The sequence below is a fragment of the Mycteria americana genome, chromosome 14 (assembly GCF_035582795.1).
Source record: "Mycteria americana isolate JAX WOST 10 ecotype Jacksonville Zoo and Gardens chromosome 14, USCA_MyAme_1.0, whole genome shotgun sequence".
NCBI classification, from domain to species: domain Eukaryota; kingdom Metazoa; phylum Chordata; class Aves; order Ciconiiformes; family Ciconiidae; genus Mycteria; species Mycteria americana.
The window spans coordinates 6742547-6754629 of NC_134378.1; the positions used below are offsets into that span (position 1 = coordinate 6742547).

The 12083-nt window shown below is 55.9% G+C and overlaps 1 protein-coding gene across 2 annotated transcripts in view; it reads right to left on the reverse strand.

The window, feature by feature from the left end:
* Positions 1-9638, reverse strand: part of ZHX3 (zinc fingers and homeoboxes 3) — a 51617-nt gene extending 41979 nt beyond the window's left edge. For both annotated transcript variants that reach the window (XR_012777861.1, XM_075517155.1), the window contains exon 1: positions 9557-9638. The gene's annotated coding sequence lies outside the window, so the exon portion shown is untranslated. The remainder of the gene's footprint in view (positions 1-9556) is intronic.
* Positions 9639-12083: the final 2445 nt, after the last annotated feature.

Consider the following 12083-nt stretch of genomic DNA (forward strand, 5'->3'; position numbering starts at 1 on the left):
CAAACGCCTTAATAAAAAGGTTGCTCCATCAAACGCACCGGGATTTCTGGCCTTTGTAGCACGGTGTGGTACGCTCGTACGCGACGCCTGTAGGGCCAGGGTTTTAGCAGACCACCCCCTGCATTTCTAAACAAAATATTTTTAGGCCTACAGGCACTGAGCTATATCACGACTTAGCAAATGTTGCTAAAATTAAGTTTAAACTGGAATGAAAAAGCATCTCTAAAGTGATGCTCTGGTTCAACACCTGGTAGCAGCGTCACCCATGCTTTGCTGGTGAAAAATAAGTCCTGAGGATGAGGTCACCACGGCCAGGAGATGACCAGGGCTGCTCAAGGAGGGGAAAAACATCATTAGGAGACAAAATCATCTCTGCTAATACTGAATGTGAATTCAGGTGCGTAATTACACCAGCTGCCAGGTTCAGCTCTGCAGAGGTGACCTTTCCTGGTGCTGTCTGGACATGGCACCACGGAGGCACCAAGGCAGAGAGAGGATTTCTCCAACCACCCACCAGTTTTGGGCAGAACTGGCCAAAAAAAAGCAGCAGAGGAAGGCAGGGCAGAAAGCAGCCACAGATCCCTGTGGTAAGAGGGTACCCAGCTCCTGGATGCTCTGAAATCACCCCTTCCCCAATGCCGATTTCCATCCATCCCTTCAAAACACAACAACAAAGCATTCGGGAGCTGGATGGACGCACGGTAAACATGGAAACAAATTTCACGATTAATGGCCTCCAGCGGACTTATTTTTGCATCCTGCAGCAAGCACCACTGCAAGGGAATGTCTTCTTCTTCCAGTAGGCTATTCACTGTCACACACCTACCTAAAATTATGGATATTTGACTTACAATTTCTATTCCCCCCCAAAAAAGCAACTGAAATTGAGCTTCTCGGTTGCAAAATTAGCAATACTTTGTAGCTGCAATTCAGTTTCAAGAACCGCCTTCATCTCTTTTTTATAATCACATGGAGAACAGCTACACTGCACATACCATTTTTCGCTACGCTGAGCTTGAGGAAAATTTAAGGCTTCCTCCCCGCCTTGTCTTCTTTTTAATGGGAAATGTGATTATTGAAATTAATTCGGAAAATAGTCAGCATTCACCAATCAGATCAGCAGTTTGGGATTTCTTCATCTGCTGGTTACATGCTAATTATTGTACTGGTGGGATTATTTCCCATTCACATTTGGAATTTACAGCACAGTAGGGAATTGATTAAATTAGAAGAAAAATAAAAAAAAAAAAAAAGAAATCAATGACATTTTAAATTCAACTTTTTTTTTTTTTTTTTTTCAAATTTTCTTCCGAGTCTCATGCCTACAAGGACCTGACAAACTCAACTCCAGCAGAACAGATGCACAAGGCAGCGTTTCCGAGCATTAAAAGGCAGAACAGCAATGACCCCTCTGGAGCAGACACTTTGGGAAGGCAACGCAAGCCTTCCGTGTTCATCAATATCTCTGCCGTTCACAGCATCCTCCGCTGCCTCACACCAACCGTACCCTTTTCCACTTGGCCGACATTTGGAACGAAGAAGCAAAACCTCCCCAGGTGTGGGAAGCAAGCCCCCGTTTCCAAGCCCAGGACTCCAGCGACGCTGAAACACCCGTGTTGACGTAGGAACAGGGGTTTGCGTGAGCGGGGAGCAGAGGTGGCGATGGCGGACACGTCCCATGATGGCCCCTGCCCTGTCAGCAGCTCTGATGGACTTGGGTGGCTTCATCCTCACCCCAGAAGAGCGAGAGGGACGGAGCAACACGTGTCCGCAACGCCCACTGGCAAGGACCGGGTTCTCCAGCTATCAGGTCTACCCGCTGAGCGCAGGTCCCTGATGGAGACCTGCTTTCGAAGGCACCTGGCAGAGAGATCCCTAATTTTGCTACATGAATCTCAAATACTATTTACCACCTCATTTAACCTGGGCAAGCACACACGTTGGTACACCAGTGTTGTCAACAGCACGGCTTTGCGCACACAAGGGGCTTCGTGTTTGCCTTGCAGCGCTGTTTATTGGGGGGTTACCCCTGAAAGCAAGGGCTCCTTCTCACCCCCACCCTCGCAGCTCCAACTGGCCTGCGGAAAACTACAATTAAAAAAAAAAAAAAAAAAAAGAAACCTATCCTAGATGGCAGAGAAGATCAAAGTAGAAGCATGAAGACTTTAAAGTTGCTTTAAACAAGCCAGTCTCTCCTCCTGCTAAAGCGGCAGCTTTCCTCCTGCTCCCCACCCGCCGCTGGGCACCCGCCGGCTGCTCCGAGGCCTCCCCAAAAGGTGACAGGAAAAGCAAATGTCCTGCAACCCACAGACCCGCAATGCCGGAGGGAATCAACACCACCCCGGAAAACGTGCAGGTGTCCCCGGAGCAGAAAATAAAGATTGAAAAACTGCATCTACAGAACAGCCATGACGAAGGAGCGGCACGGACTGGCAGCAAGGCCAGGCGGGGCACCAGGGTCGCTCATGGTGAGGCTTATTTTGCCACCGTCTTTTGCAGGCGGTCAGAGGCCCCCCGTTGCGTTGAGGGCACCCCAGAGCCCCCAGCTCAGCCCGGGTGACCCCGCGGCTGGGCAGGACAGCCAGCTGCCTTCAGCTGCCCCGGCACAGGCAGGGTTTCGGCTCAGGCAGGGACGGCGGGACGCAGGCAGCCCCGGCTCTGGGGGGACAGGGCTGGGGGGACAGCATCCAGGGCTCTGGATGCTGGGCAGGGCATCTCCCGAGAAGCGTGGTCCCCGTGGGTGGCACGCAGAGGTGTGGGCATCTGCCTGGGGAAGCCACCGACCCCTAAGGGCTGGGGCGCGGCGGAGGCAGCACTCCCAAACTGAGGCAGAGGGGGATCGGGGGCTTGCTGTGATCCAGACGTGCAGATCGGCAAGAAGAGGATGCCAGCAAAATCAGGAGAGCCTGGAGTAGCAAACAGAGCTCGGGAAAGGGTTAGGTCCAGGTGGACACGGCAATGACTATTCACCGGAGAGGGTTTTTGCACAATTAACCTCCAGTGCACTGGCTCCAAAGGTGCCTCCTCCAAAGCACCTTCATTTCTAGTGATTTTACAAGCACTACCGTGATTGCCAGGGCCAAACCTCCAGAAACGGTGCTGACGCGTGGCAGAGCAAACACAGCTCAGCACCATCAGCCTGGGCTGGGTAAGCGGGACACCACCACGCCACCGAGACAGACATGGACAACGGAGGGAAAAAAGCTAAAAGCAAAGGACCTGCAAACCTGCAGCGGTTGCTACATCACCCTCGGTCTCAGTCTTTCCTGTAAAGCAACATGAAAATTCCAGACACTGGAGCGGGGAGTGCAGGCTGCTATTTAAACATCCACTGCACTTCACGGTATACACGCGCGACCGGAGGAGCGGAGCCTAACAGGTGGATTATGGTCTTAATGCAATATTCACATTCCTCTGCTTGCTCCGAGTCCAGACCACAAGTCTGCTTCCCCTCTGCTAGCGCGGCTGAGGGGTTTTGTGCCCGGACTTTTGTTTTTAAATTAGCTCTGCCTCTATAAAACAGAGACACTCCTCTTGCCTTAAATATTTTCCGACATGGAAATGATTCCTAGCAAAGAAAGAAAGAGCAGGATACATTTCAGAAGGCGTCTGCATTTACATCCCGCTTAACAAACCAAAGCGCAACACAACAGGCTCGCATAACCTCCTGCACGCGTTTCAGGATGACTTGTCTCTAGTGACCACCCTACAACTAGGAACACACGCAAGAGCCAATTAACCTTAATGCAAAGAGTAAACACCCCCGTCTTTCCAGGGCTGCAAAAAACCCCACACGTCAAGAAGCCCCGTTGGTGCCACATCCAACCCACCAAGGCCTCCAAAGCCACCGAGCACCGTGCTCAAGGTTTCGAGGTGACCACCTCGACAAGGTTGACCAGAGCCAGAAGGCATGACACAGCCCGCAAGAGAAAGCCCAGCACGTTGGAGGCTGAAATGGTCCTTGTGCTACTGGTGCCCCAAGGCAGGACCTGCAGCCACCAGGAAGGTCTCCAGCCATTGAAGCCTGCTCTCTGCACAGGCATGAGGAGCCAGCAACATGGTTGGATCCTTGATGCAGAGACCCAAGAGCTCAGTTCATTAAATATGCTACGTATCAAAAAGCATCCAAGACAACCTCACTTCAAACGTCCTCTTACACAAAGTATACTCCAAGTACTCCAGCGCGCTACAGCAAAGACCCTTGCTACTCCTACGCTGAGGAGATCTGGAGACGAAGAGCTACAGGATCAAGTATCCAAGACCTCAAGCCTAATTTTGGTCCTCTTAAACTAAACTCTTTATTTTTACTTCAGATGAGAAGTTTCAATCCCTCTTTGAAGACAAACAGATACTGACTGATTCCTGATTATTTGGGGAAGACAGAAGAACAAGCTCCATCAGACAGCAGGGCGCAAGCTTTCGGCAGCGACCGCTCTCTCCATCTGTGGGACAGCCCAACCATGGGACTTCCTTTCCGGAGGGACACCAGCCACACCACAGCTGGGGCTGCAGGACGGGGACGCGAACCACCAGTACGACCGTTTTGTTAAGATTTGCTGTATTCTGGGAGTTTTGGTTTTAAATTGATTTAGTCAGTTGATCCCACCGCTGACCTGAACTCCTCTGGAGAACAAAAAATATCCTCCCAGCTCTCTGATAAGCACCTGGATATAAAGAAGAAAGCGTCAAGGCTTCTGATTTACAGCACTGCAATTGTAGAGCACGAGTCCATAGGAGACGCACAGACTTCCAGATGGAGAGACCGGCGGGACTGCTTACGTACAATTATTAATGCGTGTCTCTACACCACTGGAAAAAAGCACTGAATACGCTTAGAAAGAAACAAAGCAGGGAAAATAAAATGACATACCCATTCAAGTATTTGTGCAATACTGGCATGACACCTTAGGGAAATAAATATTTGCTTGACCTATTTCTAAAAGAGAAGTTTTTATAAGTTCCATGAAAACCTCTTTATTTATCGAAGCATGAGAGCAGAGCATGCGCAAGCACCCCGCACGCCAAGCTGGGCTCCAGGAGCGACTAGCTCCCTTCTTAACCTTCTCACAGGAGCAAGCGGATCCCCTTTACACCAGTAGGACAAAAAAGTCAGCCTGAAAAGAACCTCAAGACACCTATTCAGGAGAGGAAGAGTTAAAAGATACCAACACAAACAGCAGAGAGCCACCTCGCTTTGCTGGAAGCCCCTTTCAACTGATTCATCTGCCTCTCGCCTCTGTGAATTTTTAAGTGCTCGCTATTTAAACCTGTCCCACCCAGGCTCTTTATTAAGGACACTCTGCCGGCCAAATGCCAGGGCTCGTTCCCCACCCTGTTCCTGACGTGGCCCTCTCAAACATCTCTGTATTAAAAGAAAAAAACCCAAAAAGCTCTGCCCCTTCCCCTTGAGCAGCCCAGCAGGCAGGGAAGCCCCATCACCCAGACCGCATTTTCTGAGTGTTACTGGGCAGGAGCGTTTGGGTGGAGCTATAATGGAAACTTTCGCAACCTTAACACCATGCTATTTTATTTCATTTTTTTCCCCAAGCAAGTGCTAAAACTCATGGGGGGCCTGGCTGGAGCGGCGAGGGCAGTGCTCGCCTTCAGTAGGAGGAACATTACCAAAGCCATCGCTGCAACTGAACGCACAGCTTAGAATGCTCATTCTCCAATTCTTCTATTTCTAAAAAAAAAGGTAGGAATAAGAGCTCGCAGATAAAAAGGGAGTTCAGTTACGTGTCCCCTTATCGTACATGTAGGAAAAGGAGAGGGCACCCTCACACAGTGTCCCTCTGAAAGGGGGGAGGAAAGAGAAACCACAAAGTCTTTGAAACGCGTGAGAACGTCCTCGACGCAGAGATGAGCCACGGCTGCAATGGCTGTGACTGCATCTGGTGACAACCCAACCGCTTTGGCTCTGCTCTTGTGCCATGTGTCATCACCAGCTCCTCTAACTCCACCGCAGTCCTCATCTGACCAGGGCTTCTCGAGTGACTTCACGCAAACTCACTCCATTTGCATTTTAAGCATTGTTATTTAGAACATTTGTCCAGAAAAAAAGAGAAAAAACAAACAAACAAAGAAGGGGAGAAGTACAAGACTTTTTTTTTTCTTTTTAATTAGAAACATCACCTCTCTCCTACTCAACAAAGCAGAAAAGCCGTCACAGCTGCAAGAGGGAGATGCTGCAGACCTTCCCCACAATGACCTGATACCGAGCACCAGCAAGCAGGATCTTCTCCAAATTAGCCTCCGTAGCAGGACTAGACTCATTCCACCTATAACAGGTGCCTAAGTTATAAACATAATCATCCTGGGCTCCTGTTTAGTTAATGCGAAGAGTGAGGCACCTTGGGGGGTGATGCAGAGTCCGCACGGGGCGAATCGTCCCTAGGACAATCAAGGTGGGGGGAACCTGGACCTGGCTCTGGGCTCCTGCTCTCCCAAGCAAATCCCCCCATTTCAGGGCCATGCCAGCTCCTTGCAAGAACAAGGGTGACAATAACTTACATGAACCGTGAGCAAACCAAGGACTTCTCCGCAGGATGAATCTCCCTTGTGCTTTTTTACATGCAAATCATGTGGAAAAGACAGAAAGGAAAAAAACAAATATCAGGAGATGGGAAGCAAGGGACCCGCTGCAGCAAAGCGGGCAGCAAGAGGCCAGCCCACGCGGGTTCGCTTGCACAAGCTGGGGAGGCTGAGCAGGATGGCGGCGTGGGGGGGGACGTCTGCTCCCATCTTCCGCCTTTTGTTTGCACAGATTTCCACAGACCCTCAATTATTTGTTGCCGCTCCCAACAGTTTTCTGGGGGAGCTAACACCCTGCCTGCCTTCAGCAGGGAGCAGGCAGCCCGGTCCCTGGAGGGGATGAACACGAGCGGGTCTTCCAGGGCTCATCACTGCCCACAGGGATACAGCCCCGCGTTCAGAAATAGCAAGCGACGCACCTATGCGACAGCCTCGCACGGAGCAGCGGGCTCCTCGTGCCCGGGAACCCGGAGGAGGCTCCCAGGGGACCGAGCCCCGGCCGTGCCCTGCAAACGATGCTGCCTCCGGACCCGTCCCACCGCACGAACGGGGAAAGGCTCGACAAGGGATGGACGCAGACCCGCGGCCCAGGGTTACACGACCGTAAGCCCAAGTTGTAGATAATTCCAGGAGCCACGAGACGAGCTGCTTTTACGTAGTAACACCATAGTAACCGAGGCAGATGATAAAGCTTGCATACACAAGGGCACCACATTTTTGGAGGGGAGGAAGAGGAGATCTAAATAGAAGGAAAACCTTCCCGTGGAGTGAGGGGACGCATTTGTATGAAGGAGAACCGGAGCCACACTGCTGTTTAAATCTCCCCCCACTGACAACCCAGATGGCTCCTACCACCAGCCCGGCTCACCTGCTCCAGGCTTCCCCGCTCCGGGCTGCCAGCACCGCCTGCATCACTCCTTGCATTTCCCCAGCGAAAGCCAGAAGCCCCCACGGGGCTGGTTTTGTTTGGCTTTGCAACAAGGATTTTATTGATAGAGATGTGCTCCTGCAAGAGACTTTGGGGCTTCAAGTTACTGCAGCTTTCTTACAGTAGCACGAATCGTGGAGGCTGAGCCCTGTCAGAAAAACCTATGCTAAACCCCAACCCATCTATAACCTAATTAACACAAGCTACAGATTAGGCTGTATCTGAAGCAAAACTCAATCCAACAGCCTCCTCTTTCCCACCCCCAAAGGTGGGTCAGGGCTCCAAAACTGTGTGGGCATCTGTGTGCTGCGAGTTACTGGCATGAACTACGAGGAAACAATGAACAGACTGGAACAGTCTGCTCCCTCTTCTCAGCTACGCATCCCGAGTTGTAAAATACATCAAGGTCACAGACCCAACCTAGTTAATAGAAGTTATCATTAAATTGCTGTTTTCTTCTATGGTAAATAAAATGCTTCTGATCTTCTGGGTTGTTTTTTTTTTTCCTCCTCTCTTAAAGAGAAATTAGTTTAGAATAAGCTGTTCCAGAAAATGAAGTAAACTTCTGGCTTCCTATCCATGGAGAATTGTTCCTCAGGACACCGCAATCCTGGGCTGGGGACTGCAGCCGGTGGAGGTGGTCAGGGAGAAGGGCAGCGAAACCCTCCCTGCCTGGCCGGGGCCACCCTCCTGCGCTGGACGGAGGGGAAAGCCCACGGCTGGGCAGAGCCCGCTCCCTTAGGGGAACAGAAATGGGAAAACACAGCTCAAGAAGGGCTCGTATATGGGTTTTTTCCAGGTACATCAGTCGGCCTAACGAGACACATCACCCACCTCTCCCCCAAACGTTTCCCATCTCGTAACCAGAACAGAAGAGGACCCCTTGGAAAAACCTTATCGCTTGAGTTTTGAGGGCACAGACTAAGCACGGCCCGAGCCAGAGGATGGAGTTTAAAGCCCCGAGCACGAGCTGCGTAGTCACTTCTCAGACACGCCAGCCGTCCAAGCAAACGCGATGCTCAAGGGGCTCGTGCCCACTCTCTGCCCAGGACCCGCATCCCCCTTACCGAAACGTCTCCGCTCTCTAAAACCGCCGCTCGGAGCGGAGAGGCCTCAGCCCGCTGGCACCTGGCCACACGCCCGGCTGCCACCGCAGGAGCCCTGATTAGGAGCTGGCATAGCCCAGCCAGGACTTTACCCCAGCAGACCGAGGGTGTGAGGTTAAACCACCGTCCCCAGCCAAGCAAGGAAAGCACCGAATGGGAAATGAGGATGGAGCGATCTGGGGTTTAGTCCCAGCTCCGACACAGATTTCCTCCATAGCCTCAGGCATGTCCCTTAGCAGCAGCTCGGTTTTCCTACCTGCATGAAGAGGGAGATGCCGTCTGCTCACATCCCGGTTTGTCCTGAGGCCAGGCACCTTAAACCCGGCATCGTTGCAACACCAGAAGTCACAAAAAACCCCTCACCCGTGGCCAACCCTCCTAACCCCCAACTGCAACACGAGTGGGGTCAGCCGCCCCTCGGTCCGCGGAGCACGCAGCCAGCGAGGGCTGGAAAGAAGGACTGTTCTTCCCCTAAAGACCCAGACTAAAGAAAAAAGAACCCCAGACCGCCCCGAGGGAGACGCAGCCAGGTCCCGGGCAGCCCCACGCAGCCGGGCGCTCACGCAGGGCTCCCACAGCGGCCGGGCCGGCCGGCCAGCAGATTTTTAATTTAATTTATCTGAATTTAAATGTTAATTGCTGGCGAGCCGATCGCGGCAAAGGGCAGCGCAGCCCGCCGGCTACCCGGCCCGCGGCAGGGCTGGGCGGAGCGGGGCGGCGGCGGGGGGGGGGGGGGGGGGAGACACACGACACACGGTGTCCTGACCCCCGAGTGGGTGCCCGGCAGGGCGGGGGAGGGGGGGAGGGCCGCGGGAGCGCCTCGCCCCCGGCCCGGCCCCGCCCGCCCGGGCCCCCGCACCTGCCCGGGGTCCGCGGCCCCCGGGGGCAGGTCCCGCGGGACGGGGGGGGGGGGGGGGAGGGAAGCGGGCGGGACCGCGGCGCGGCGAGGGGCGCGGGACCCTCCCCGCCGCGCCGGGCGCTCGGCACTCACCGGCAGCAGGTCCCCGGGCCGCCGCGGCGGCTCGGCGCGGCGCGGTCCGGCGGAGGCCCCGGCCCCGGCGGCGAGCGCGGGGCGGGCGGGGCGGGCGGCGCAGCGGGGCGGCCGGGCGGGCGCCGCCGAGCCCAGGCATGGGCGGGGGGCGGGCGGGAGCGCGGGGCGGGCGGGCGCGACACACACCGGCATCAGCCAGGCTCCATCGCCGGGCGGGGGAGGTGACGTCACCGCAGCCGGGCCGGGGCGGCGCGCGCGCTTGCGCGCGGCTCAGCTGGCGGCGGGGCGGCGCGCGCGGGGCAGCGGCTGCAGCGGCTGCGGGCACCGGCTGCACGGACCGGCTGCGGGCAGCGGGGAGGGCGCGCCTGCACCGGCGTGCGTGCGCTGTGGGGGCGGGGCGGCGCCTGCAGCGGGCGCACGCGCCGGGGAGGGCGGTGAGCGTTCGCAGCGGGTCTGTGCACCGGGAAGGCGGCGAGCACGGGGCACGTGCGCTGCGGGGGGTGGCGAGCGCCTGCACCGGTCGCTAGGGAGGGCGGCGGGTGCCTGCGCCGGGCGTGTGCACGGGGCGTGTGCACGGGGCAGGGTGGTGAGCGCCGTCGGGGGCGTGCAGGGAGTGCGTGCACCGGGGCGGGCAGCGGGGCTGTGCGCCGGGTGCGTGGCCCGGGGAGCTCAGCGGGTGCGCGCACTGCAGCGTGCACCGGGCACCCGGGTGTTCGTGGGCTGCACGTGCCGGCGCTATGAGCGGGGAGTACCCACCGGACACGGGGAGGATGCCGACAAGCGCGCAGCCAGGCACGGGGCAGGGGGGCGTGGGCGGGCGTGGGCACCGCGGGCAGCGGGTGCCCCGTGCGTGCCGGGCCCCGGGCCCCGCTCCTCAGCCGCGTCCCGTGGCCGCCGCGACCTTCGGGCTGGGTGCCCCAGCCCAGCGCCTTGGCCCGGCCCGAGCCAAGCGGGCGGCTGCTGCCGGCTGCGGGAGCTGAACCGGCTCTGCGGAGCCGGGCCGGGGGCCGGAGGGGCCGTGTGCCCTGCTGGGGCGTGGGGCTGTGAGAAGGGCGACGGGTCGGGCGTGTGCCCCACGGGGACAGCCTCTCCGTGAGCACCGTCGGTGCTACCGGGAAGAACCCGCCCGGCCGTGAGCAGCTCTCACACGGGCAGCTCTGCGCCTTGTGCCAGCACCGGCGGAGCCTGGCACGGGCGGTTTGGTGGCTGGAAGCGCCCTGCCCCGTCCCGCTCCCGGCCCCCCGAGTTTGTTCCGGCCGGTGCGGGCCGGAGGCTGGTGCGGGATGGAGGCCGGTGCGGGCCGGGGGCTCGGCGGGGCCAGCTGCAGGGTGAGCGGCTCCGGGCACCGCTGCGCTGCCGGGCTGGAGAGGTGCTCTTGGGGTGCCCAAACCGCTGCACCCCAAGGGCCTTGGCAGCATTTAATTATAGCGTGCTATGAGCAGGTCAGGGATCGAACAGAGCACCAACTATTTTTTAAATAAAGTGTGGCTTGGAAACATCGTCTGTCTTGAAATAAGACACCGGCTTTGGACAAAAGATAAAAGATTTTCCAGCTGCCTAAATGTGCACGTCATCCCGCTTTTCCTGGATTCGGAGCTAATGGTCAGACTCTGCTCACAGTTGCGTTGATGTGAATATGATGTCGCTTCTTTAAAGTTGTTGGCTTTAAAGCGTGGGTCCTGGCTAGGTTATCGGCAACTCGGACAAAAAAGCTAAGGGCTCTCAGTACATTGCAAGTTCAGAGACTTCATTTTTCAGAACCATTTAGTGCTCGGGGCTATCAGCTCTCCCGGTTTTAGAGCACGGCTGGATTTCTCTGCAAGCGCTGGCTCCTGGAGCCACGCGACTGCGTGGGAATTGCAGCTTTCTGGTTTTTCTTTTTAAGTAAGCTTGAACCCTTTGTGTTTACAGAAGAAATGTGAATTTTTAACAGGAGCCAAATCAGCAGAGCATGTTTATAAACCAGAATGGATGGTTTTCGACCAGTCCTGCAGCAGTAATTCAGTTTTTTCAATGCTTGTGATTGGCAACTGAGGATGGCATTTCCTCCTCTTCAGGCAAAATGGCTTTCCCACCCACTCCATCGCACGCCAGGCCAGTCTGATCTGATCTTTCTGGGAAGGAGAAAGAAAAAAAAAAAAAAACCCAACACCGCTGTTTTTCTGTTGTATTCCTGGCTCCAGGGCCGGCACTCGGAGCAGCTGGACCTCCAGGAATTGCCCCCATCCCCGAGGGAGCCGGACACCTGAGCCTTGCTCCCCGTGGCTTTCACGGGATGGGAGTTTCACCCCATCCAGCTGTGCTGCCTTGCTGTGTCTGCCTCTCCTCTCGTCCTGTTTTGCTGAATCACCCCTTTCACAAGCCTCTGGAGCTCTTTGTTGATCCGGGGAAGGAAATGGGAGCCCCTGCCCGGCCAGCTGAGAGGGGCGGGAAGCTCTGCCAACCTTCCCTGTGCTCCCCTGCTCTTAAAAGGCTGCTTCTCTCTCTGGGAGAAGGGGCCGTGATAACGGGAAAGCCCTTTCACAGC